This window comes from Microtus pennsylvanicus, chromosome 7, assembly GCF_037038515.1.
Source record: "Microtus pennsylvanicus isolate mMicPen1 chromosome 7, mMicPen1.hap1, whole genome shotgun sequence".
Taxonomy (NCBI): Eukaryota; Metazoa; Chordata; class Mammalia; order Rodentia; family Cricetidae; genus Microtus; species Microtus pennsylvanicus.
In genome coordinates this window covers 58,460,563-58,484,075 of record NC_134585.1, presented here as the reverse complement: position 1 = coordinate 58,484,075, position 23,513 = coordinate 58,460,563, and the positions used below count along the sequence as shown (strand labels likewise).

General features: G+C 41.4%; 1 protein-coding gene and 1 pseudogene across 1 annotated transcript in view; one reads left to right on the top strand and one right to left on the bottom strand.

Annotated features, from left to right (window-relative positions):
• Plcl2 (phospholipase C like 2) overlaps positions 1-23,513 on the bottom strand; it is a 192,686-nt gene that overhangs the window by 137,192 nt on the left and 31,981 nt on the right. The window lies entirely within an intron of this gene.
• LOC142853778 (large ribosomal subunit protein eL37-like) lies at positions 16,025-16,349 on the top strand (annotated as a pseudogene).

Here is a 23,513-nt window from a genome sequence, read left to right as displayed (position 1 = left end):
CCCTGACTTCAAACTCTATTACAGAGCTACAGTAATGAAAACAGGGTAGTACTGGCATAAAAACAGAGAAGTCGACCAATGGAATCGTATAGAAGACCCGGATTTTACCCCACAAACCTATGAACACCTCATTTTCGATAAAGGAGCTAAAAGTATACAATGGAAGAAAGAAAGCATCTTCAACAAATGGTGCTGGCACAACTGGATGTCAACCTGTAGAAGAATGAAAATAGACCCATATCTATCACCGTGCACAAAACTCAAGTCCAAATGGATTAAAGACCTCATTATCAGCCCGAAAACACTGAACCTGATAGAAGAGAAAGTGGGAAATACCCTACAACAGATGGGCACAGGTGATCGCTTCTTAGGTATAACCCCAGAAGCACAGGCATTAAGGGCAACATTGAATAAATGGGACCTCCTAAAACTGAGAAGCTTCTGTAAAGCAAAGGACACTGTCACTAAGACACAAAGGGAACCTACTGACTGGGAGAAGATCTTCACCAACCCCGCAACAGACAAAGGTCTGATCTCCAAAATATATAGAGAACTCAAGAAACTAGACTTTAAAATGCTAATTAACCCAATTAAAAAATGGGGCACTGAACTGAACAGAGAATTCTCAACAGAAGAACTTCAAATGGCCAAAAGATACTTAAGGTCGTGCTCAATTTCCTTAGCAATCAGGGAAATGCAAATCAAAACAACTTTGAGATACCATCTTACACCTGTCAGAATGGCTAAAGTCAAAAACAACAAGGATAGCCTTTGCTGGAGAGGCTGAGGAGGAAGGGGTACCCTCATCCATTGCTGGTGGGAATGCAATCTTGTGCAACCACTGTGGAAGTCAGTGTTTCGGTTTCTCAGGAAATTCGGGATCAACCTACCCCTGGACCCAGCAATACCACTCTTGGGAATCTACCCAAGAGATGCTCTATCACATGTCAAAAGCATTTGTTCAACTATGTTCATAGCAGTATTATTTGTAATAGCCAGAACCTGGAAACAACCTAGATGCCCTTCAATGGAAGAATGGATGAAGAAAGTATGGAATATATACACACTAGAGTACTACGCTGCGGTAAAAAACAATGACTTCTCGAATTTTGCATGCAAATGGATGGAAATAGAAAACACTATCCTGAGTGAGGTATCCCAGACCCAAAAAGAAGAACATGGGATGTACTCACTCATAATTGGTTTCTAGCCATAAATAGGGGTCACAGAATCTACAATTGGCGAACCTAAAGAAGCTAAGTAAGAAGGTGAACACAAGGAAAAACATATCGTTATCCTCTTGGATAAGGGAAGTAGACAAAATTGCCGGGGAGAAAAGTGGGATCTTGGGGGTGGGGTGGGAAGGGGGTAAGGGGAGATGGGGAGAGAAAAGGTAGAAGGGAAGGAGGGGGGACTTGGGGAAATAGGAGGATCGGGATAAAGGAAGGTTGGATAGGGGAGCACGGAACCACAATCCTTAGTTAAGGGACCCACTTTAGGGTGGGCAGGAGAATTGACCCTAGAGGGGCTCCCAGGTGCCCAAGCTGAGGTCCCCAGTTAGTTCCTTGGGCAGCTGAGGATAGGGAACCTGAAATGACCCTATCCTAGCGCAATACTGACGAATATCTTGCATATCATCTTAGAACTTTCATCTGGCGATGGATGGAGATAGAGACAGAGACCCACACTGGAGCACTGGACTGAGCTCCCAAGGTCCCAATGAGGAGCAGAAGGAGGGAGAACATGAGCAAAGAAGTCGGGACCACGAGGGGTGCACCCACCCACTGAGACAGTGGAGCTGATCTACTGGGAGCTCACCAAGGCCAGCTGGACTATTACCAAAAAAAGCATGGGATAAAACTGAACTCTCTGATCATGACGAACAATGAGGGCTGATGAGACGCCAAGGACAATGGCACGCAGTTTTGATCCCACGCAATCTGCTGGCTTGGTGGGAGCCTAGCCAGTTTGGATGTTCACCTTCCTAGATATGGACGGAGGGGGGAGGACCTAGGACTTACCACAGGGCAGGGAACCCTGACTGCTCTTTGGACTGGAGAGAGAGGGGGAGAAGAGTGGGAGGAGGGGGAGGGAAAGGGGAGGCTGAGAGGAGGTGGAAATTTGTTTTTTTTTCCTTTATTCTTCTTTTATCAATAAAAAAAATGTTAAAAAAAATTACACTGTCCAACTGCAAAAAAAAAAAAAGATATCACACATCCATACAGTGGGGAACTGTGCAGCCATCTTCACAAACTAACTCAAGAAACAGAATAAAGGTATTTTTTAAGCAAAACTGAAATATGCTGCGTTGAATATGTGCTTATGTAGCGGCTATCACTGGAAGGCAGAGGCTGGGTGACTGGCAGAGAGGGAAAGAAAGACTTTTCCTTGCTTCATCTTCAGTTAGTTTAGTCTTGCTAGTATACCAATAATTCAAAAGTAGCTTGCTTTAGGTTTTTATCTAACTAAGCACATATATCTAATAAAACCTTCCTAGGAAAATCTCAAAAACTAATTTCCCGCCTCCCTCCAAAAACAAACAAAACAAAAGCTTCCAGGGTTCTTGAATAAGCTGCCCAGAGGCAGAAGCAGCAGTGCCTTCCTTTCCATCGATTTTGAGGGTAGAAACAGGGGTACTTTCTCTCTTGGTTCTGCTTTCTTCTCTTTCTCAGTCTGTCATCACAGTGATGCGAGCAGCAGCCACTATAAAGTGTCCCCATTTCCTACCAATACTTAAGGACATTCACTTTCTTGAAAACAATAAAACACTAGAACAGTTTCTAGCAGACAGTGGTGCTGGAATCAACCTTAAAGGAAAGTCAGACTGTGAAACAGCTGACAGGTACTAATTATAAATTGTGCCACTGGAGTTCACAGTACTACAAAAAAAAAGGAGGACTGAAAGAGACAAAAGGAAGAAATAAGAGAAACTCATTCTGAGAGCTTCTCGGACCTTTTGGTTAGCATGGATGATGTCCATTATGGTTCAATAAAAATAGGCATATTATTCTTCTTCACTAGTAGTGGGTTAAAGTAATGGATGGAGTCATAGTGCATGCCTGAGGCTTGACTTTCCTAAATCTTACTGCTACGGACAATGAGGAAATAGCTTTAGATCTCTTCTGTCTCCTAATTCTGACTCTGTATTGCATATGCATCATGCTGTTATACATACCAGCTGAAGGCTGGAGAAAAAAAACTGTCCCCAAAAATAAACTGCAAGGAAAGAATGACAATTCTTAAACAGATTACTATGAAACATCCTGCTTAAACCCCATGATGAAAATAAGTACCACTAAACCAAATGCTAAATTTAATTGCCATGTCATATTGAAAAGACACCCAAATTGAGTAGAATCCAAAATATGTGGAAAGAATAATGGCCATTCCAAAACCCTTTAATGAGAAGAACACTTCAGCAGTGCTCTGATGAAACCAACAACTGAAATAACACTCCTGTTCTGACAAAAAGATTACTAATCCCAAAGTGATACTAAAAACAGTCTTACAGTGTCTCATATGCTTCTAGTTGATAGTTCATAAAACAATTAGAACAATAATTGGAAATCCTGGCAGAATACACACACTCACACACACACACACACACACACACACATTCACACAGATGCACACACTCACATAGACACACACACACACGCACATAGACGCGCACACACTCACATAGACACACACACACTCACATAGACGCGCACACACTCACATAGATGCACACACACATACACACTCACACACAGACATGCGCACACACACATATACACGGATGCTCACACACAGATGCACACACACACATACACACCCGCACACGTATATATCCATACACATATATGGGAATTGACAGCAGTATCACTTGTTTTCTTCTCTCAGTTCAGTTTCTTAGAAAGGGACGGAGGCTGAAAGAGGCCGTTTCAAAGGAGAAAAGTGAACTGTGGCGAAGCCTTGGGAGTTTAAGAAAACAGAACATTGTGGCTCTCTTTTTTATAGCAGTTCTGACCAAAACAGGGATCGGATCAGCAAATATCCTATTCATACGTTTGTGGGCTTTAGAGTTGCAGATAGAATAAATAACAATTAAGAACTACTCAAACACAGCTGTTCCCAATACTAGCTTTGCTCTGTAGGAGTCCCATTATTTTCTTTCAGTTTTGAAGAAATCTTGAAGATCTGGATGTTCCATCTACTCAACGAGAGAGAGAAACCAGGAATCAGGGGTTCCTTCCTCAGATCCAATGGGGAAGTAATCTAAGGCATACTTATCTACAGTAATGTCCTTTAGCCTGTAAGAAAGGGAACAAACGGGAAGTCCCTCCCTCAGGAGACAATGTTCTGCGCAGACTTTGACAAGAAAAGGATGCCCTAACCCCAAGTCACATGAATCTGCTATAGCAGTCAAGTCCTCTAACAGTCCCTAAGGGCCTGTGAGAAGTCTCCTGCTGCCCTTGAGCAGTCTAAGGAGGTGACTACAAAGAATGCTGCAAGACCCCAGGGGCCTTGCCAGGCCACAGTGTAGAAACGCACACCAGTTGTCGACTGGCTCCTTTGCACGCACACCAGTTGTCGACTGGCTCCTTTGCACCAAGACCCCTATGCCAGGAAGTACAAAGAAGCTCCTCCTTTCAAGTTCCATAGGGACTCAGCTTCCTCAGACCACTAAGATTTCAGGGAGACTGGAAAAGCTTGTAATGCCTATTCCACCAATGTATCACCAGCCAGCAGGCACATCGATACACTGAAATTAGGACAAGAGCCAATGATCTTAGTTTCATACCAGTTTGGGCGGTGTTTGTTATGGCTTGTTTTTTTTTGTTGTTGTTGTTGTTTGTTTTATGTTATTTATTGAGTCCAGGTCTCAAGTAGCAGAGGTTGGCCTCCATGTAGCTGAGACAGATCTGGAGCTGCTGATCCCCCTGCCTCTACCTCCCCAGTACAGGGATTTACAGATTATGCCACCAAACTTGATTTTTATGTGGTAGCTGTGATGAAGCCCAGGGTTGCAATAGAATAATCACAAAGTGAGTCTGCATTCCAAGGTGACTCCAAGGTTTTTGCATGACTTTGTGAAGGCACACAAACTATTTTCTTTCATTTTACATACCAAGTCCAGTTCCCTCTCCCTCCCCTCATTCCATTCCCACACACACACCATCCCTCTCATCCACTCTTCAGAGAGGGTAAGGCACATTGCTTTGGGGAAGGTTCAAGGCCCTCCCTACTATATCTAGGCTGAGCAAGGTATCCATTGAAAGAGAACGGGTTCCCAAAAAGCCAGTACAAGCAGTAGAAATAAATCCCCGTCCCAGCCATGCAACTGTCAACCACATTCAGAGGGACCAGTCCGGCTGGAGTTGGTGAGCTCCCATTAGCTCAGGTAAACTGTTTCAGTGGGTGCCCCCATCATGGTCTTGACCTCTTTGCTCATATTCTCACTCCTCCCACTCTTCAACTGGACTTTGGGAGCTCAGCCCAGTGCTCCTCTGCGGGTCTCTTCCTCTGTTTCCATCAGTTGCTGGATGAAGGTTCTATGGTGATATTTAAGATATTCACCAATCTGACTACAGGGCAAGGCCAGTTCAGGCACCCTCTCCTCTATTGCTTAGGGTCTTATCTGGGGTCATCCTTGTGGATTCCTGGGAATTTGTCTAGTGCCAGGTTTCTTGCTAGCCCCACAATGGCTCCCTCAATCAAGATATCTTTTTCTTTGCTCTCATCTCTGTCCTTCCTCCATCTTGACTATTCTGTCCCCTCGAGTTGTCCTCCCGCCCCACCTTCTCCCCTCCTCTTCCAAAGGCACACTGATTCTTGACTGTCGTCACAGGAGAATTCTCTTTTCCTGTCCACCAGGGTTTGGAAAGATGTTGTTTTTACAGAGAGGAGAGTGTTCTAGTCCACCTTGATTTTCAGGAATCAACAAATCTCAACTGCAGTAGTATCTACACTCTCTGAGAAAGCCCTAGTAGGGAGTAGGCCACTGACTGCCAAGTCCCCCTGTCCTTCCTATCATTATCCGAGCCATCTTCTCCCTCTGCTCAGCTTCAACACCTCCATCTCCTCGTTCCTCTTACCACAAGTGCTGTGCCAAGCAGTGTTGTAATAATACAGTTTCTGTGTGATTATTTCAGGTCTGGGCGGCTGGGAACAGAACAGGCAGTTTCTGCCAACACAAAAGGCAGGTCAAATATCCAGAAATGGGTTCAACCTAGACTACAGGAGGATTCCCAGCAGTCGATGAAAAGCCAGCATTCCTCAGAAACTTGTGAAGTTAGTTCCCCTTGACCAAAAAGAGTCATTTCCCTATCACTGACAGAATATTAACATACCTAAACTCATGCAGGCTCCAGGCTCCTTCCTTCAGTATCACAAGTATCCGTTGTACATCTCCACGTCTCTGGATGTGTCCAGTCTACTGTCTGTGTTCAGGCTCCTTCTTTCTGTCTCTGCTCTGCACTCTCTCTGATGTCTCTGGCTGCCCCCGCTCCTGTATCTACAGTGAAACCTCCCCTTAGCTATACCATGAAGTGGTCCTCAGTTTACACAACATTCAGTTCCTAGCTTCCATTACTAAGCACTGAAACACAAAGTCAGGTTCTTCAGCCAGTCTGTCAGCTGACACCTGCTCAGGCAGTCTCAGGTCTCTATAGAACTCAGTTGAAAGGCTCTTGCTAGAAGTTCTCTGGGCATCCTGGCTGCCCCACTTCCACACTATGACTGCACCATGCCATAGTTGCTGGGCCACCATTCACTTCTTCTACAAATTACTTTCTTTCTAGGGCCTATAACAGGAGTAAAAGACAGGCAGCTGATCACTTAGCAATTAGGTAATGCAGAGCCTTTGGGCGAGTCATGTAACCTTCGTAGGCCTCAACTTCCAACCTGGAAAATGGCACAGTTGAGCAAGGGGAATAAAGTGTTGCTCCGCCCTGCAAGCTGCCCTTTGTAAATGGGGCTGTGGGCAAATCAGTTAAGACATGTTCTATGTTCTCTTGAAAACTCGCATTAGATAAGACATTACTACAAGCTCTCAATCTGTTGTTGAAATGATGATTCCACACCTACGCAATGTCCTTGAGTGCTGCACATGCTCTCAGAAGACTAAAGCACTGCTGCTGGTCAGGGAGAGATGCTCCAAGTACCCTACAGTGCACAGCACAGCCCCCATAGCCAAGATTACTAATTTAAAATGTCAGTGGTGCTCTGGTTGAAAACCTTACACCAGACCAATCTTGATTATCAACACCCTGACCCTGCCCCAGCTCTAAAGCTTCTGATGCTGGAAACCATCCAGTGCTTACCAAGACGCCCAGATGAAATGACGGGGCAGCTTACTTAGGACAGAGTACAAAGGTATTCTTCTTATCAAACACCTCAGAAACTTTCTTGGCTATTTTCAGTTTTGTCTCCAATTGTTCATACATGTGTTTGTTTAATTTTTGCATTTTATTGTCATTATTTTATCTGCAATGCATTTGAGGCACTGCCTTATGGGAAAATATTACTAGAAAAATAACTTTATTTGATTATTAGTTATAAAAAACAAAATAAAATAAAGGGAAATGTGACAGTTGACACCATATTGTGCAATCAAATATTTTCCAAACATTCTGGAAAGGTTTTCTCAATTCTTATTTAAAAGATAGTTTGAGTGCTAACAGGGATGATGATTTTGTTTAGCATTCTATTTTAGCCTTTAAAAAGTCTTTGTTTAAACATAATTTGCTTTAGGAAAAGAAAAGAAAAAGTACTTTGATTTAATACATACCAAATATAAATGAAAATTATGAAAATAATTTCAAGGGCTGGAGAGATGGCTCAGCAGTTAAGAGCACTGGCTGCTCTTCCAGAGGATCCAGGTTTAATTGCCAGTATCTACATGGCAGCTCACACCTGTCTCTAACGCCCATTCCAGAGGACACAACACCCTCTCTGGGTCTCTGTAGAAATGCATGTGGTGCACAGTTATAAATCCACGTAAAACACTCACACACAAAGTTTTTTCAAAGAATAATTTCAATTGCCATTTTACAGTCATCCCCCATCCTTTCTTCACTTTAAAAAAAGATTTTATTATAAATGACTTCATTTCCTAAATAATCTGGTTGTTAGTTAAAATAAAGTTCATTTCACCTTCTAAAAACATTTTTCCAAAAAAATTTCTTGTTATTAAAAACCTAAACAGCAATAATTAATATCCATTGAGCACTCAGAAGTACTAGGCCAATGTCTTTCTGAACAGGATCCAATGCTAACTCAGAAACACCTAGAGGTGGGTACAATCTCATTCACAGAGAAAGAATTCAAGTTTTTTTCAAAAAGGTAGCTAGCCCCAAAGCGACACTACTAAGAAGTGAAACAACTCTGTGTCTATCTGTTTTGGGAGAGTTTGATTGTGAATAGGGGGGCGGTTTTGTTAATTCAGAACAATTCAAAGCATAATAAACAGAAGGGTGGGAGCTATGGTGAAGAATCAGCAATGACTCCTTCTGAAGAGCACAGTGGTGAAGGAGTCCTGGAGAGTTCCCGAAAGAAAGGATTCCAATTGTCCCCACGTAAACACTTTCCCTGCAAACTGCACCGGCAGTTTTGTGCAAAGATTGAACTCCTAAGGCCATTGCTTTGGCTTCACTGACTTGAAACAAACACTATAAAAGCAAAATGTGCTTTTTTTTTAGTTTTTTTTAAATTGATTTTTATTGAGTTCTACATTTTTCTCTGCTTCCCTCCCTACCTCTCCCCTCCCCACTTCAACCCTCCCCGAAGGTCCCCATGCTCCCAATTTACTCAGGAGATCTTGTCTTTTCCTACTTCCCATGTAGATTAGATCTACGTAAGTCTCTCTTAGTGTCTCCATTGTTGTCTAAGCTCTCCGGGATTGTGATTTGTAGGCTGGCTTTCTTTGTTTTATGTTTATGAGTGATAATTGTCTTTCTGTGTCTGGGTTACCTCACTCAAAATAATGTTTTCTAGCTCCATCCATTTTCCTGCAAAATTCAAGATGTCGTTATTTTTTTCTGCTGTGTAGTACTCCATTGTGTAAATGTAACATTTTCCTCATTCACTCTAAGGTAGAGGGGCATTTAGGTTGTTTCCAGGTTCTGGCTATGACAAACAAAGCTGCTATGGACATAGTCGAGCACATGTCCTTGTAGCACGATTGAGCATCCTTTGGATATATACACAAAAGTGGTATTATTGGGTCTTGAGAAAGGTTGTTTCCTAATTTTCTGAGAAATCGCCACACTGACATCCAAAGTGGCTGTACCAGCTTGCATTCCTACTAGCAATGCAGGATTGTTCCCTTTACCCTACATTCAAAGCTCAGATGGTTGTTCCTCATGGTACAGTCAGTTCCACAGTTCTAGTTACACTGTTGGTTACTCCATGTTCCTGGAGAGAACTCAGTGCTCCTGTGCTTTGCTCTGCTCACTTAGAGTTTGCTGTGTCAGGCCTACTTTGACTTAGGTTGCTGACTTTGCCCTGTTTCTATAAATCCTGGTCTGAATCCCCTCCTGCAGAAGTTCCTGGCTTAGAGTTGGTCCTGCAAAGTTTCCTGGCTCTGGTCTACTGCCTCAGAGTTCCCAGGCTCTGGTGCGCCCAGAATCACAGAGGAACTGGCTCAGGCTTACTCCATCAGAGGTCCCAGACTCATGTTCAGACCTGCACAGGTTCCAGTTTCCTGCCTATTCCCTTTGATATCCTGGACCAATGCCCAGACCCGCAGAGGTCCTGGCTCAGGCCTACTTCCTCTGAGGTCTCAGACTCATGCCTGGTCCCACAGAGATCTCTGATTCCTGCCTACTCCCTCAGAGGTCCTAGATTCACATTCAGACTGGCTGAGGTCCTGCCTCAGGCCTAGTTCCTGGGAGATCCTAAACTCATGCCCAGACCCACAGGGGTCCTGGCTTAGGTCTACTCCTTTGAAGGTCCCAGATTCACATCTGAACCTTCGGGGGTCCCTGGTTCTGGCTCACTTGCTCAGTGGTTTCTCCCCTGTACCTGTTCCAGTGGAGTTCGCTGTCTCTGGACCAGGTCACTGGCTCAATCCTGATCCGCCAGTGTCCCGGGACTGGATTGGCTCCTGGCTTCTGCTCCCATGGAGCTTGCTTCTTCAGGCCCACTTCGTCCTAGGGAGCTGGTTCAGTCTCACTCCTGTGGAATTTGTTGCCTCAATCCTGCTCCCGCCCAAGGTGGAGTTCTTTACTTCAAACCTACTTTTCCAAAATGTGCTTCTTTAGAAAACAACCTGGCAGGTTTTGAAAATTCAGGTTACCATATAAGCTGTCAATATCATTTCTAGGAATTGAAGTGGAGCCCTACTAATCCTCAGATATAAGTGTACTACCACCCTCATCAAGGAAGCCTCTTCCAGCAAACAGAGACCATCACAGAAAAGCAGAATGGGACACAGTGCAGAAAGCAACAAGTGGTGGGGAGTCCAGTTTCAACAGACACATCCTTCGTCACAGTTCAGGCACCTACAACTCAGGAAACGCCTCAAAAGAGGGGTCAGAAAGGCTGTAAGGGCCAGAATACCAAGAAGTCTTAAAACCATCCTCCTAGAAATGGATGCATAAGCAAGACTGGAACAGCAGCAGATTGGTGGACATGATAACATGGAAGAGGGACAATCTCATGAGGTCCTGTTCCTGGACGAAGGACTATGGACAGCAGCAGCATTGGTGGACATGATAACATGGAAGAGGGACAATCTCATGAGGTCCTGCTCCTAGATGAAGGACTATGGACAACTAATGACAGCTGCAAAAGAAGAATTTGTCCTCCCAGGGATACATGCACACGTCTGTAACAATAATAATCAAAGAAAATGAGGCTATCACCTTGAGACGGGTGATGGGAGCAGGTGGAGAGGGGAAGGCAGGGGTGAAAATGACAGAAGTCTATCTCAATTTAAAATAGACGAGAAAGCAAACTGACATATATACTTAAAATATTAGAGTTACCATATAACCTGTTAGTATCATTTCTAGGAGTTATGGAACAAAAATATATGTTCATACAAAAATTTGTGCACTAATGTTGTTAACAGCCTTGACTATAATAATCAAGGTAGAGATAGATGATCTTTTGACTGGTAACTGAAAAACTGATGGTATATACACTGGCATGTTATTCAACTATACAAATCAAACAAACTGATATGAAATAAATTATTAAAACATTGTGCAAAATAAAAGAGGTCAGTTAGAAAAGGCCAGATACTCTCACTTAGATATCAAATGTTCAGAAAAACACAGTCAGAAAAATGGCATGTGTTAGTGGTTACCAGGGACTGAGAATGATTACCAATGGACAAGGTGCTTGTTTTACAGGACATGAAGATGTTCTGGGATTCAGCAGTAATAATGGCTATACAACTTTCAGTGTGATAAAAAGCATAATGAATTGTGTGCTTTAAAAGGGTCACTTTTATAGCATGTGAATAATATTTTAATTACAAACACAGTCTGAATAGTTATGATAAAGAAATTCAACAAAAAAGCTCCCATTTACAACTGAAATTGGTTAAGGTAACTTAAGTGTACAAATAGGATTGTGGGATTTAATATGGACATCTGTTAGCAACAGTGACTTAGGTCATTCACATTTAATAATTTAAAAACTTATGTTAATAATATACGGCTGAATAAAATCTGAAATTCTGCCTCAGAGGTATAGTCTAATACACCCACACACACACACACCTCAAAACAAACAAACAAAAAAAAAAACCCTTGCTTTCAAGAAGGAAGGAAGCCTCTGGGCACAAGCTGGGATGGGCCAGGGAGAGAGAGGTCGCAGCAGAGGAGGAGCAGCAGCCCCCTGCAGGGTGACCAGGAGTCAAGGAGGTCAGGGAATGCCCCTGCTCCATTTCCTGGGTCCCGCGGGTCAAGAACACTCTCACCACTTAGGAGGGTCTTCAGGAACAGGACCAGGCTCCCCGTTCGCCAGGGACCTCGCCAACAAAAGGTCTACTACTCTGCAGGCCAGCCACCAAAACACCTACTTGAATTAGTTGTAGTGGGACAATCTGCTCTCAGTTAGGGCTTCACTGTTTCAAGTTTGGACCATCAAAAAATATAAGTTCGCATCTGCACCGCGTCCGCCCCCTTGCTTTCAAGAGTATAAAATTAACTTCCAATCACTAACTTCTACTAATCAATGCTGGCAAGCTACCTTCTATGCTGCTGTTGCAAACAGTTTGAGGAACAGATGATTTCCTATGCCCTCTACTTGCAAGCAAGTCAGCTGCAGTTTGTGAGGAAGTTATCTCACAGGGGCTGACTGTAAGCCCTGCACAGACCTCAGATAACCTTCAACTTCCCTCTGGTGGGCCTTCAGGCACTTCACAAACAGGAAATAAAGGTTAAGGCAGAGTTGTAAACTGCTTGCTAATGTCAACGGAGTCTGACTGCAAACACTGAGAGCTGTTTGTGTTTTAAGGAAATTACAGTCCAATCACTAGCTCACTGCTTTTACCTAGGAAACAAACTCCAACAGTCACAGACAGAAACAGTACAAAAACAGCACAACAAAAACTACTACACAAAGAAAAGCAGCTACAAACCTGAGGTGTGGAAGGAACCTGATGCACAGTTTCTGCATCATAATATTAAATTTTAGGGATTTAATTTCACAGCATGCTAAGAAGCACAGTAACCACATCCAGTAAAAGAGACCACTAATAAAAACTATAGTTGAGAGAACCTATATACAAGACTTGGTAGAATGATCCTCTAACTCTTTAAATGTGCTCAAAGAACTAAAATAAATGAACGATGTTTATAGAACAAAAGGAGATAGCTGAGCATGGTGCTCCATGTCCACAGTCCCAGCAATCTGAAAGCTGAGGCAGGAGGATGACCACGAATTTGGGCCATTAGGGGCTATATACTGAGTTTTGAGCCAAACTGATGCATCACCAGCTACGGAATATTAATAAAAAGATTTAAAGGAGCCAAACATAAACTCTGGCATTAAAAAGTACAGTAAGTGAAGGAAAGGTCTCATTAGGATTAACTAGCAGCTCTGGGCCATCAAAAGATTCAGCAAACAGGCAACGTCAACTGAGTTTATTCATCTGTAGGAGGGAAGGGGGAATCATACCAACACAGAGTCCAATAGGGTAGAAGTCCTGTAATGAAGGAACACTGAGATGAGTTGGGGTGATGAGACAAAGAGCACTGTGTTAAAGACCCTTGAGAGAAAATAGAGATGGACTAATGAATCCAGACCACCACCTGTGCCCACCTGGCCATTAGGTTTCTGATCTCTTCCTGCTGTCTTCTATTCCTTTCCCAGCTGGCTGGCCCTTTTCTTGCCCACTAATCATTGCAAGGTCATCTGCCCCAACTCCATCTCAAGTCACAAGGGTGTGGGAGGCAGCTGGTACATACTGAGGTCTGCCTTGTCTTACCAGCAGAAGGCAATGCTGCTAAAAGTTTTATCACTCTTGGTTGATGGAATGTAAGAAATGATATTATTTTGCCATTTAAGATATTTAATTATACTTACTGATATTTTAATTCATTTTCAGAAAGGTTTCAACATTTTAAATACTATAGAATATTTAAATATTATAGAATGTTTATAGTTTTCCCCAGTGTGTGTTCAACTTTGACACGGCTATAAGGAAGTCAAGGTTTAATAACACAAAATGCTGCCTTCACAAGTTATTTTCTTTGACCAAAGTGCTAAATGACACCTTGATAGAGAATAAGAGGTACGAGCCCCCATCTATTGAGCCCTGTCACTGGTTACTTCCTTTGGGGGTCATATATTTAGCTGTCTCAAAAAAAGAAAAAGGCTTTATTTTAAATATATATTTTCATCTTAATTATGGTAAGTTAGGAAAAGATTTTACTCTAGTGATATTTTATTTGTGTTTTAATAAAAAGGCTTGTCTGAAGATCAGAGTGCAAAGTTAGTCACACTAATCAGCCACACAGGTCGGGCAATGGTGGCACACACCTTTAATCCCAGCAGCCACACTAGTTAGCCACAGAGGCTGGGAGGTGGTGGTGCATGCTTTCAATACTAGCACTAGAGAGGATATAAGGTGGAATGAGACAGGAACTCGCTCTTTTCAGTCTGGAGATGTCATAGAGGTAAGAGCTCTCTAGTGGTTGGCTACTTTGCTTCTCTGATCTTCAGACAAGTTTTATTTATTCAAACACGAATAAAATATCACTATATTTTGCACCAAGAACATTTATTTGCCAAGAGCCAATGATAATATTTGACAGGTTAACATAAGTATATCTACAAGCATACTTAGTGGGCACTCTAAACGGCTTCTGAGTCCTCTATTAAGCATGTGAGACTAGAAAGCAAGAGGCTTTCTCAACAGCTACAAAGAGTAGAATATGAGATCTTAGATATGATAAACAAAGTTATCTTTCATAAGAGTTAAAAACACAAGTTATATCAAAGGAAGCTTTCTGCAGTTAGAAAAGAATATAGGGGTTTCACACACTGGAGTTACTTGTGTAATTTCAGAACAGCTTTAAAGCTGAGAAAGTATTATATGCTTTCAGTAGGTGCTGAAGTCTGAATAACAGATTCTTCCTGAATCAGTCTAAACATAACGAAAACTGCAGAGCCAATTTTTTTCAGCAATAAAAATTCTACTTTGTAGGAATTAATTTTTACAACCATTAAGAAGGATAATGCTCCTCTACCTCGGCAGAGACTAAGAACAGCTTCTGCTGTAGCACTTTCCTTCTAAACAGCTGCATACGACTCTGTTTTGTTCTGCTAAATATTTCTATATATAACTCAGTAATCAAATCATCTTCATTTTTCCCTGTTTCCAGTGTCTTGGATGAGATTCTTCCATACAATTTCTTAACATTTCTTGTGCCCTTAAGAGTATAGTTTTTTAATTCTTCATAATCAAATTATTTCTTGATGATTGTCTAATTTACAGATATGGGTCAGTGGTGCAAAAACATGCTAAAATGATTTATACTTAGAAAAAAACTCGTGTTCACATATGAAAATGAAGAGTATATTCAAGTAATTTAGGGCCCTGTTCTCCCCAAACCTCAGAGTTCTATTTCTGATTTGTCTAGGATATGGGTGACGGTACATCTCCTGTTTTGCTCATCTAACCATGACTCAGCCTTTGAAGAATACTGAAAAGCCAGGTGAAATGGGATCCATCATCTTTTCAGGACTATCTAATGCCACTTGACTCAAAAGATTATCCCCAGCTCATGTGTTCAATGACTTTAGCCTCTATTAAATGGTCTATCAGCTTGCCGAGAACAGAAGTGGTATTAACCAGTCCACAGTCCTTGAAATGTTTGGTACAATTAAATAAGTCAGTCATATCTCTAATATGAGGATCCCTTGAGCCCTTCATCACTATATTTAAAACTTCCTGATATGACAAAGGTAAAAGATTAAATTAAAAATAAAACAGTCCATCAGGAATGAGTGCACACAGCTGTAATCTTAGAACTTGAATGGTTGGGACAGAGGATTAAAATTTTGAAGCAATCTGGACTACACAGTGTAGTAATATGGAGCGGCGGCGGGGCTGCGTCCACAAACACCCCAGCCGCCTGCCCTGCCCGGCTAGCTTTACCAGAAATAATTACACAGACACTGTATTCATTTAAACACTGCTCTGGCCCATTTCTACCTAGCCTCTTCTAGGCTAACTCTCGCTCCTGGACTAGCCCATTTCTTATCATCTGTGTAGCACCGGTCTTACCGGGAAGATTCTAGCCTAAGTCCATCCTGGGTCAGAGCTTCATAGCGTGCGTCTTCCCTGGAGCAGGTAGCATGGCGTCTCTCTGAAGGCGTCTGCTCTGGAGAGGAGAGCTGTCGAGTCTGACCTCACTTCCTCTTCCTCCTGGCATTCTGTTCTGTCTACTCCTCCCACCTATCTTCTAACCAATGAAATGGGCCGAGGCAGTTCCTTTATTGCTTAGCCAATGAAATCAACAGATTGATATATGACACTCCCACATCAACACAGTAAGACCTTCTCGCTCTTTGGCCTCGGCGGCAGAAGCAAGATGACGAAAGGAACGTCATCCTTCAGAAAGCGTCGCAACAAGACGCACACGTTGTGCCGCCGCTGTGGCTCTAAGGCCTACCACCTTCAGAAGTCTACCCTGCCAAGCGCAAGAGAAAGTATAACTGGAGTGCCAAGGCTAAGAGACGAAACACTACCGGGACTGGGCGGATGAGGCACCTAAAAATTGTCTACCGAAGATTCAGGCATGGATTCCGTGAAGGGACAACCCCTAAACCCAAGAGGGCAGCTGTTGCAGCATCCAGTTCATCTTGAGGATTTCAATCTGTCATAAAATAAATGTTCTGGTTTCCAAAATTTAAAAAAAAAAGACCTTCTCTCCACAGGGGTAGAGGGAGCTTCCGCAAAGATATATCTCTTGCCTGCTTGCTCAAGACCCACACTATACACCCATAATAAATCTAAATGCGCATCCTATTCCATGATGGTCACTGAATTCCAGGATAAGCAATGCACTGTGGATCTATCAGTCTGCTATACTCTGCATTGTGCCCACTTGCATAGTCACCATTAGCTGCATGAAATAGCTGCTTTGATGAGATGTGAGAATTACACTTACCTGTGGGTGTAAAGGTAAATTTTTAGAAAGGAGTTAGGAATTACAATGGCTTAAGTTTGGGGGCAGTAGTAAGTTTTCTTCTAGGTTCCATAACTTCGCCATCCATAAAGTTGGCTAGGATTCAGTAGCAGGCATAAATCTCTCCTACTGAGTAGGCCTTGTATCACTTAGACAGCTGTTGGTTACCCACAATTGCACCACTGAGTGACCGTGGCAGGCTGGTCATTACTGTGGTCCATTCACTACTGACTGGCTCCCTGGACAGCACACCCAGCACCTCAGATACTATTAGAGATGGTCCTCAGGAAGATGGCTTCTGAGTCAGGTCCAGCTCTATCTTCCAAGTCCTATGTCCAAAGTATATGGTCTCTTCACAACAGGGTATTATCTTCACATTCTGGGAGGAAATAGTCTATATTGATTTGGGGGTCTCTTGAACTCCTCTTACCAACAACTCAAAGTTTCCCATGCCTGGTACTGTCAGACATTATATGGTTCTTGGGGAAGAATTATCAACCCAAGTAGCATAACTTCATAGACAGACAGACAGACAGGCAGGCAGGCAGAGAGATATTAAATTGATGGATAATATGTATGTATATATACATATATGTATATATGTACTAACATATGTATATATGTGCTTTTATATATATATATATATACGTGTGGGTATTTTAAAGTAAACATAAAAGGTTTCCTTATTCTCCTATGATTATTTATCCTTTCCCCCTTGTTTCTTAGCTACAGTCACCCTCTTTCCCATTTTTCCCTTCATAATAGCTATGTCCTATTATCCTCTCGAGAGCTCCTTCCTCTTCTCCCCAAAATGCCCTTTTACTTTCCAGATTTTTGGTGTTACTCCAGGTTATATACTCATGTCTAAAGATCCACAGCTAGTATCCACAAGTAAGAGAGAACATGCAGTGGTTGTCTTTCTGAGTCTAGGTTTGCTCACTTGGTATATTAGTTCCTAAGTCTATCCATTTACCTGAAAAAAAAATCATCTTTGTGAGAGCTGAATAATATTCCACAGTGTATATGCTCCACATTTTCATTGTCCATTCATCAGGAGGACATCTAGGTTGTCTGCATTTCCTGGCTACTGTGAAGAGGATGAACATGGCTAAGCAAGTATCTGTGGAGTAGGATGCTGAGTCTTTGGGGTATATGCCAAGTAGTGGTATAGCTGGGGATAGCACATTTGTTTTTAGCTTTCTGAGGATTCTCCACACTGATCTCCAGAGTGCTTGGACCAGTTTGAAATATCATTAAAAAAGTAAATGAGGGTTCCTTTTCCCTACATCTTCTCTAGCATTTGTTGTTGATTTTTTTCATTGATCTTTGCTATTCTGATTGGGGAAAATGAAATCTCAATTTTTTTTTGATTTGCTAATTGCTTGGGGTAAAAACTGTTTCTGAGGTATTTCATTTTTATTTCTTCTTTTGAAAATTATCTTTAAGACCCTGAGTCCAGTATCTGAATGAATCTTGTGGGTTTTTTTTTGGGGGGGGGAGCAGAGAGACCGAGTTGTTTTTGTTGTTGTAGTTGAGGTATTTTTCATGAGTTTATATATATTCTGGATGTTAGCCCTCTGTCAGCTGGCAAAAATTCTCTCTCGCTCTGGGGAGGGGTCCCTCTTCAGTCAGGTGATTGTTTCCTTTGCTGTATAGAATTATGGGGCCCCATTTGCCTATTGTTGGCCTTAATATCTAATATATAAGATACCCCCAAAATTTCACCAGAAAACTTCCGGAAATGATCAATATATTCAGCAAAGTGGTGGGTTTTAAAGAAAATCAACTACAAACATCAGCAGCCTTTCTCCACACCAGCAACAAGGTATAGAAAGGAATGTTCTCACTCGTAATAGCCCCTCCAGGAAGTGAAACACCTCTGCAAGGAAAACTTCACATCTCTGAGGAGACTGAGGAGACACTGAAAGACTGGAGAGACCCCCTATGCCCACAGACTGACAGAATGAATACTGTGAAGATGACCATCCTACCAAAAGCAACCTACAGATTCAATGCAATCCGAATCAAAATCCCCATGACATTCTTCATAAAATAGAAAATAAAACCCTCAAATTCATAGAGATCCACAAAAGATACCAGATAGCCAAAGCAATATTGAGCAAAAAGAACAATACTGAAGAACAATACTAACATACCAGGTTTCAAGCTCTATTACAGAGCTTATAGCGATAGAAACAGCCAGCATGGCACTGACACACAAAGGACAAGTGGATCAGTGGAACAAAAGAGAAGATGCAAACATGAGCACATGAAACTATGTCCATCTGATATTTGATAAGAAGCAAAGTTACACAGCAGAGAAAAGCCTCCATCTGCAACAACAGTGACGGGACAACTGGTGTCCACATGTAGAAGAATGGAACTAGATCTCCAACACCCTAGATAAAGCAGCTTCAAATGCATCAGAGACCTCAATATGAAATCTGAAACTGTGTTAAACAAAACAAAACAAAAACATAAGCAATGTCCTATAAAATAAAGGTGTAGAAAGGGTGGCTGAAATAGGACTCTATTTTCTCAGGAATTGGAGATGCTTTTAAGAGCCAGGTTCCTAGACCATTTGTCAAGAATGTGTAAAACAATTTCTAGCACAGAGAAGTGGGTAGAATACTTTTAAGTAAAAAATATTAAACACATTTTTAAAAGGCCTATTTTATTCCATTCATAAAAATTCCTAAGTCACTTTAACTAACAAGGGAGGTATAATTCTAATATCTGCTACTGTACTGAACTCCTTTCAAAAGAGAAGAATAAAGGAAATAAGGAATTACAAGAAAATAATTTATACATTGTGATCTGGCCCTGATAAATTAATATTCATAATGCTTCACTATATCTTTAGTCAGTAATAGCTACCATATAATGATTATAAATGTAGTAAACTCTGATTTATCCATAGTATTAGAAGTAAATATTTTAAAAGTAAATAAAAACAGAGAAACATACAGTAGCACACTCCCATAATCCCAACACTTAGGATATAGAGGCCGTAGAAGTATTAGGAGTTCAAGACCAACCTTGGCTACATAGTGAAATCAAGGCTATAATGGACTCGACTCCGACTCAAGTATCTAAATGAACAAAATATAATCCCACATAAGTATTTCTCTTCTCTTATCCTGTGAGACCATATCCTTACTAAGGGCCACACCAGCATTCAAGCCCCTGTGGGGCTCAAAAGGTTTCTCTTGCTTTTTCTCTCTGCCTCATTTACGTATCTCCTTTTCAACACTTTGTTGATCTTTTTAATCAGTTTTCAGTTAATATACCATATAATCATGTCCTTGATTAATATATCAAATAATCATAGCTTATAAAATCAACGTAACTATTTGAAATACTCTCAGCAGACAACACCACACTAATACGTTATTACATCATCTATAAGATTAACATCTTAACAAATGCGGTATTAAAAAGTCAAATGATAGCCAAAGTGGCTCACGCCTTTAATCCTAGCACACAGGAGGCAGAGACAGGCGGATCTCAGTGAGGCTGAGGCCAGCCTGGTTCACAAAGCAAGTTCCAGGACAGTCAGAACTGTTGCACAAAGAAACCCTGCTCTAAAGCTACTGGGTCAGTAAGAAGTCACTGCCTTATAAGCTCCACGCCACTCTAGAACCTGGATCCCAGTCCACTGACTTAAGCACATGTTGTCATCTAACAGGCTACACAGGGGAAGACATTTACAAACAATAAAGTAATTACAAGTAGTACCATTAGCAAAACATTACAGACAACTTATTTCACTCGTTTAAACACACAGGCTATTTTATCTCACTGACCTGCATTAGCCCTTTAAAACATGACTACTATTCATTTTAAAACCCTGCTGAAGAAATTTACAATTGCTTTGCAAACTCTGACATGTGGAGGGAACTAAATGTTCCACATTCACAGAATCTTTAACATATGAGGTCCTAAGAAAAAATCCCAATTACATCTTGCTACCTGTGGTGGCTCTTCCGTATTCTGAGCCTGCCACGCTTCAGAAAAGGAAAGGAAAAAAACTGTATTGTTGTAGAATATTATTTTAAGATGGGTTACATTTTGTTTCTGCTGTGGAACATTTGTTTAATCATACAAAGATGTGTTGCATTCTTTTAAGTTGCGTTGTTTAACTCTGAAAACCCGTGTTACTTTGCCGTCTAAAACGCCTGATTGGTCTAATAAAGAGCTGAACGGTCAATAGCTGGGCAGGAACAAGGACAGGTGTGACTGGCAGGCAGAGAGAATAAACAGAAGAATAAAAAGAGGGACAAGGAAGCAAGGGAGATAAAGAAAAGAGGAGGAAAACTCCAGGGACTGGCCGGCCAGCCAGGCAGCCACCCACCCAGCTACCCAGAAGGAATGAAAGGTATATAGAATAGGGAAAGATAAAAGCCCAGAGACAGAAGGTTAAATGGGATAATTTAAGCTAAGAAAATCTGGCTAGAAACACTCCAAGCTAAGGTCAGGCATTCCTAAGTAAGAATAAGACTCCATGAGTGATTTATTTGGGAGCTGAGTGACAGGCCCCCAAAGAGCAAAAGAGAAAAAAGTAAAAAAACAACCAACCACAATGTATATTTACTTATATCAAGTATATGAGCCACAAGAGTAATACACTAAAGGAAAGCCAAATATTAAAGAGCTAAGCAAACAACTAAACCAGTCAGAAAATGAACAAAACGAATAATCAAAAGGGGGAAAGTATGATTAAAGGGAATAACAATGAGGAAGAGATCAATGAAACAAAACAAAAATGGAACACAATGGAACAATATACAAGCTCACCAAAGCCAAAGTGGGGGGTGAGGGGAAGACTGACAAACCTCTGGTACACCCAATCAAAAAAAGAGACAAAATGAACTCAGTATAGAAACTATACATGCAGCAGGCAAAAGAAAAGGCAACGGAATATAATGACTATTACACCAATACATCTGCAAGTTCAGGCAAAAAGAACAAATTTATAACCAAATAGCATAAAAATAATGCAGGACCTAGGTTTACAGGGTATAGTCTCAAAATTTAAATTGAATTATTTCCTATTAAGTTATCACTTAGTAATTCAATTATTTGTCCCCAAAATGAGTGGGTTTTAGTATAGGGATTCTAATGAATAAAACAATGTTAAATAAAATAATTTTAAGAGTTATCACTCATAAATGCTCTAAAATTAAGATTTCTTCCTTTTATAATTGCTATCCTCGTAGATCCATGCACCACTTAACCGTCATCAGAGAAGTTGCTCCTGTAGTCTACGGTAATCAGTACAGAGATCCACAACAGGACAGTGTACAAAGTGAGAAAGACTTTAGAGCACTCAGCCCTAAATTCGGCCTTTATCAAACCCCTCCCCTCGAGGCTCAGGAATCTGCACAGAAGAAGACATGGAAAGACTGCTAAGAGTGAGGTGGTGGGTGACTTAGAGGAAGTGTATCTTCCAGGCACAAGAAGACTGATAAACACAAGAACACACAGGGACTGTGACCATACAGAGGACCAACGACAGGTCCAAACGAGGCAAAGCCCCAGCACTAAGAAGGGGAGATAAACACAAAGTTTAACCTCTAACCCAGAAATGAGTTGCAATTGCTACCTACTGAGAAAGGAAAAATCTGTTTTCTGCAATGTAGCATTATTGGGCATATCAACCACACTCTAGGGCAAGCCAGCTAGGAGTAACTGGCCAACACAAAATAGACTCCTTGGTTTTTTGTTTTTGTACTGTTGTTTGTTTTGTTTGTGGGCTTTTTATTGTATTTTATTTTGGTATTTTTAGTCTTATTGTTTTGATTTTCTTTGCTTATTTTTGAGAGAGAGAGAGAGAGAGAGAGAGAGAGAGAGAGAGAGAGAGAGAGAGAGAGAAAGAGAAAGAGAAAGAAAATGAAGTTGAATCAGGCAGTGGTGGTGCACGCCTTTAGTTCCAGCTCTCCAGAGGCAGAGGCATGCAGATCTCCATGAGCTTGAGGCCAGCCTGGTCTACATAAGCAAGTTCCAGAGCAACCACCACAGTCACACACAGAAACCCTGTCTCAAGGACAGGAAGGGAGAATGGGAAGGAAAGAGGGGTAGGGGAGGGAGGAAGAAAATAAAGTGGTGGGTAGTGAGGTGGGGAGGATCTAGAGGGCTTGGGGAGGTGAAAGAATATGATCAAAATAAATTGTATGAAGAAATTTTTTTAAAAAAAGAAAGATTTTCTCTTTTATTAAAATTTTTGAAATAATTTTACTTAATCTGGAACTTTCCTAAAGTATTTCTGTTTAAATTTTGGGATTCGTCAATACCAGTCAAACAGATTACCTACTGGCAAGCAGAATTAGAGAACTTTCTGAACTGAAACTAAATGATCCTTATGCTCCCATATTTAATATTTATTAACGTAATTAAAGTGTTACATAAGTGCAAAGGGCACCAAATCAGAAAACTATATAATTAAAAGAAATGCCAATCCTGTACTTTATAGATGAGGAAACTGAGGCCCAGGGAGGTGCATTAATTTGCCCAGGTTCACAGAAAGGTGTAACTCTACATAGGTGGGCCAGCTGCCTTTACGATGAAGGTAACACAACACAGGACTCAAATCCCAGCATGTACCTCCGCGGCATGCTATTTAGAGTCAGCACAACCATCAGTGTTAATGCAAGTTTTCATATATTATCTACAGAGACTACTTGCCTCTGTAGTTCTTAGAGTCATCCACTGCTCTCTGAATTTTCATATATAAATTAGGGGGAAGTGGCAGAATTACTTTGTCACTGAAACTCAATCAAATTTTGTGATAGTTTCTGTTACCATCGTACACATTTTTCAATAACGAGCTATAAACTTATATAGAATCTTCATTAAACACAGGAAAGCCACTTTTTTAAC